The sequence below is a fragment of the Propithecus coquereli genome, unplaced genomic scaffold (genome assembly GCF_000956105.1).
Source record: "Propithecus coquereli isolate 6110/MARCELLA unplaced genomic scaffold, Pcoq_1.0 Scaffold135, whole genome shotgun sequence".
Classification (NCBI taxonomy): domain Eukaryota; kingdom Metazoa; phylum Chordata; class Mammalia; order Primates; family Indriidae; genus Propithecus; species Propithecus coquereli.
Window position 1 is genome coordinate 4768129 of NW_012137747.1, and position 5319 is coordinate 4773447.

The 5319-nt window shown below is 36.4% G+C and overlaps 1 pseudogene; it reads left to right on the plus strand.

Annotated features, from left to right (window-relative positions):
• Window positions 1-455: 455 nt before the first annotated feature.
• LOC105805849 overlaps window positions 456-5319 on the plus strand; it is a 102679-nt pseudogene continuing 97815 nt past the window's right edge.

The window sequence follows — 5319 nt, forward strand, 5'->3', positions numbered from 1 at the left end:
CGGGTATTTGTTTTGAGGTGATAGACACTCATAATGGGGGTCCTATACTCAGGAGAAAGAATGAAAAACAAAGTCCTAAGACAAAATCATAGAACGTAACAATAACTATTTAATAGAAATAAATGTTCTAAGTGTTAAACTCCTGTATATTACTTATCTGGAAGGAGACTATTGAATCCTATTTTTATGCTTATACAAATGTTTGGAATTTAACCTCATCTGGAACATTAGCACCTTGAACTTTTGTTATTTATAATCTCACATAAATTGCCTTATGAGTTTCCACTGCTACTTGGAAACCTATATTCAGTCATTGCCTTCTAGAATATACTGCTACTGTATGTGGTACAGGAGTCCTCATTGCATATGGTGCCATATTAGGTGCCCTGGATTTCTTTCAGTTCTACTAGGTATAAAAGTTAGCTGCTTATGGGCCGTGAGTAATTTTCGTGAACATGGCGGAGGCTACAGAGCTGCCTAGCTCTTCAGGTGGAGTTTGCCCCAGGGTAAGGCTATTTCCTAGATACCTTGTTAGTTAATCTTTTCAGATATAGCATCAACTTCTGAAGACATGAAACTTGATATACAAACATTGGAAGAATAGAGTTCATGAAATGTTTATACCTAACATGGACTCTGCTGAGGGCTATGGCTTGTTTATGTGAGCATGTCTTTAGTTAGGTACCCTATCTCCAACCCTAGGGTATGCTCTGATCCACAAATAAATGTGGAAACTGACAGGCATAATACCTATTCCCTTATTGCACGTACATATCTGCGAGTAGTTGGGCTGCCCCAGAGCATTAGATCCAAGTTATGGTGGATCCCCAAGCATTAGAAGTCACATCTGTTAGGATATAGGATAAGAAGCCCAGACTGTGACATGCTGAGTGCCACTCCAGTCACAGTAGCAACCATTGAGAACATGTCACTAGAGGTTTTATAGATCGCAGGAAGCTCTGTAGTTTCTTTCTTTCCCAGCCTTCTCAGCTAGTGTTGCTGGTCTAGGACACTCTCAACAGCAATAATCAAAACCTAGTAACTGCCTCTGTTCATGGACTGATAAGTGTCATCATTCTCCTGGTTCCTGCAAAAGGGCTATAATTCTTCTCAGGGTAGGGGGTGTGTACTTTAAAGGAGTACACTGATATAAACCTGTGATAGGAATTCATTTGCCCCTTGAGCCACTTCACTGAAGCACCATTGCAATTTCTAAATGTAGTAAGACCATTAACTCAGGGATACACTGGAAATGGACTTCAAACTGAGTGAACAGAGGTCACTGGAACACTTGAGGTGGTTGGGGGAAGAAAGTGATCTTATCAACAAGGAGAAAAAAGTGACAGATGAAAGGGGTGAAATGGCTTGATGACTGTCAGAGGAAGGAATGAAGTTTCACTCCCTACAGCAATATCCCGTCTTTTACAGCCTGGGTGAAGAGGTGCTGCTGCTCCCATGCTAGGGGTTTCCCAGAAGGCAATGAAGAGGGAATAGCCTAATGCAAGTAGGGAATTGGAGCTAGCAAAAATAAAGTCAAGAAATAATGAGGGCTGGGCACAGTGGCTTGTGCCTGTAATCCTAGCACTCTGGTAGGCTGAGGTGGGAGGATCACTTCAGGTCAGGAGTTTGAGACTAACCTGAGCAAGAGTAAGACTCCATCTAACTAAAAATAGATAAATTAGCTGGGCAGTGGTATGTGCCTGTCGTCCTAGCTACTCAAGAGGCTGAGGCAGGAGGATTGCTTGAGCCTAGGAGTTTGAGGTTGCAGTGAGCTATGATGATGCCAGGGGACTCCAGCTGGGGTGCGGGGTGACAGAGTGAGACTATGTCAAAAAAAAAAAAGAAAGGAAGAAAGAAAGAAAAAGAAATAATGAGTTTACTGCGTTATAGGTAATTTCTAGCTGCTTCCAAGATTTAACATATGGAGTGAAATCCTAAATGCTAGATGAAAGAGTGCAAAAGTTGAACATAGTGTAAGTTTTCCTAGGATCTCTCAAGAAAAGGAGTTAAGTGCCATGGACTTAGGTACTTTATAGATTGACTTTTCCCAGGAATTTTCAGTGTTGAGACTAAAGCAGCTATTATTGTTATTGTTATCATTATTATTATTTTTTTGAGGCAGGGTCTCACTCTGTCACCCTGGGTAGATTACAGTGGCATCATCATAGCTCACTGTAGCCTCAAACTCCTGGGCTCAAGCGATCCTCCTGCCTCAGCCTCCTGAGTAACTGGGACAACAGGCATGTGCCATTATGCCCGGCTAATTTTTTCTATTTTTGGTAGAGACAGGGTCTTTCTCATGCTCAGGCTGGTCTCTAACTCCTCACCTCAAGCAATCCTCCCGCCTTGGGCTCCCTGAGTGCTAGGATTGCAGATGTTATTATTACTTCCAAAGATAATCTCGTTTAAATGTGACTGAATTTCATTTTTTTTGGACTGCTATTTGTAAAATAAGGAATGTATTAGGGTAAACAGTTACGAGAGAAAAATGGAAAGGGAATTGGGAGAGGCTGGAAGAGCAATGAGAATTCAATGCAAGTCTGATTCTGAGTGAAGACCAGAGGAAAAGAAAGGAAGAAGACAGGCAGGCAGGAAGGAAGAATGAAAGACCAGTGGAAGCGTCTTTGATTGCTGTAAAGTCTAAGGAAGAAAATAAGGAATTTATAATTTGGAGTAATTGTTAATTTTTCTTTTTTCATACCCTCATTCGCTCCATTTCTATTTCTTTTAGAAGCCACCTTCAAAAAATATCCAAAATCCAAAAACTTTTCACCATTTTTAAACCGTCTTAATCTCTTATCTGAGTTATTACAATAACCTCTTAAACCATCCCCTGCATTTTACCTTTCTCTGCCTCTAGTCTATGCTCAATACAGAAACTAGGGATCATTTTAAAGGGTAAGTCAGATCATGTCATTTCTCCTCCCCAAACATCTAAAGGCTCCCATTTTTACTTGCCAAAGTCTTTACAAATGCCTGCACACTCTACCAATTATCTTTTTTAGGGAGGCCTGTCTTCACCATCCTATTTAAAATTGTCTTCTATGTTCCCCATATCCTTCCCATTGCCTATCTACATTCCCTTCTTTATTTTTCATAGCTTTTGTCACTAGTTGAAAAGTTTAGTTATTAATGACATTAATTTTATTATTGTCTGCCCTTATTATAATGTGGGCTTCATAAGGATTATTTTGTTTACTGCTATATTTCTAGTATCTAGAATATTGTCAGGCATAATTAGCATTCAATAAATATGTCTTAAATGAAGAAATAAAGATTTCTAACCAGTTAAAGCAAAGTAGTTCATTTCCATATTCATTATAAATGAAGAGGTATATGCAATAATTTAAAAAGTGTATGTCCTTGGTTGTTAAAAAAAAGAGGGCAACTTAAAAACATGTGCCATTAAGAGAGCAGATTAAGTGTTATAATTAATTATCATTGCATAGCCTCATACTATGTTTTATATCCTTTTGGGATCTCTAAGTGTAAAGAGGAGTTTTATGATAATTTTTGAGGCATAATTTGTCACATAAAACTGCTCTAATGAGAAGAGTTATAGAATTTTATTTAAAGCTTTAATCAGTCATTCTGCTGAAATGTTAAATATATCTCTGTTACTGGCAATATAAACTCTAAGAGATAAGGAAGATGCTTTTTAATGGGACATAGGTGAGTTATGACAGTACTTTACTTACACTTCTTTTTTTTTCCTGTTCATATTTAACTAAATAAAAATAGAATTCAATTTTTTCTTAGGCATAAAATTTTTCTCTTGGTCATTTGTTATTGAGATTGAAAAGTTTTTCTGTTAAGCCTAATAAGAAAGTTGATATATGAAAAATCAAGCTTATAAATGATAAATGAATAAAAGTTATTTGATAGCATTAATGTGAAACTTCTTAATTTTGAACACTAAATTTAATATTGCTCTTTCTCATCTTTTGGTTTCTGAAATGTGTTGAGACATTAAAGAGAGGTGAATGAATAACTACTATTATAACTCCACAGTTTCTCTAGTAGAGTTGGAGTATGCTGAGTCACCTGCATCACACATTCATCAGGTATTTTATAAAAACTCACAATTAAATAATATAATTTGCAGCAAAAAGATGGAAAGCAACTCTGAGAACTGCATCCCTGATAAAACCTTGATGAACTCTAATAATAGTATGAATTTGTCGTGCTAGAAATCATAAATTCAGTTTATATAAAATAATTTTATTTTTACTAATTCCTACAGAGAATCACTAAAGTTTGGGTTCAATGTAAAATAGTTGTATAATATTACTGAATTATTTTATTACAGTAAAATATTATTAAGTAACAATGCAAAAAAATTCCAAATAAATCCTATTTAGCTATTTAAGGCTGTTTTGAAAGGTATCGTTTATTGGTGTGTTGAGTAGGTTATTTCATCACTTACATATTTCTTGAGAGCTTCTTTGGAGGTTCTAGCAGCAGAGCGCAGCTACTCATATACCCTTGACCGAAGAACGTCCTCCTCTATTGGGGAAGGTCGTGGAGCTTCGGAAGGGACACACATGGAGTGGTGAGGGAGGAAGGGGACACCCGTCTAGGCAGCCAGATCAGCCAAATCAACCCTGGCGATCAATGGGGTGACAGATGTCACAGCCAGATCACCCTCACATCCACTTACATATTTCTTATACTCTCACTACGTATATGTTATTTCCTAGGTACTACAAAATATCCTCTAATAATATGATGCCATTTATTTTCCTTTGGAAATAATACTATTACGTAAAGTGACTGCACAAATACATTTGGTTACAAATATCAAAAAACTCAGTAAAAGCCATCTTACTCTCTGCAGTCTGGATGCAAAGATGATTCATTTTTGTTTGGTTCACATCAACAAGTCAAGTAAGATTGGGAAATCATAAAAAAAAGGTAAAGATATATTAAACATTTTATTTTTACTCAAAACATGTACATGTCCATTCCTTCATTAATTTTCCTTAAAGATGAGTCTGCTGATACCTTATTTCTGGCATGAAAAAGTACTCAAAATAGCGTGATGGAATACAGAAATTGAATCATTTTTTATTTCTAATTTGTTTCTTTAAAGTGAAATAGGACTTAATGACACTTATAAAGCAATTTGAGGGCAGCTTCTTTAGACTTTTAAAACTTTCCCTTCAATCTTTTACAGTTGCCTTGCATAACTGTCTAATTTGGCAGCAACATTTTTTAAATGACTCACCTTCATTGAGTCTTTAAAAGGAATTACATTTTAATTTTTATAGATACGACTCTTTCTTTCTATGTTCACATTTCTTTGGATTTTTAATTTTG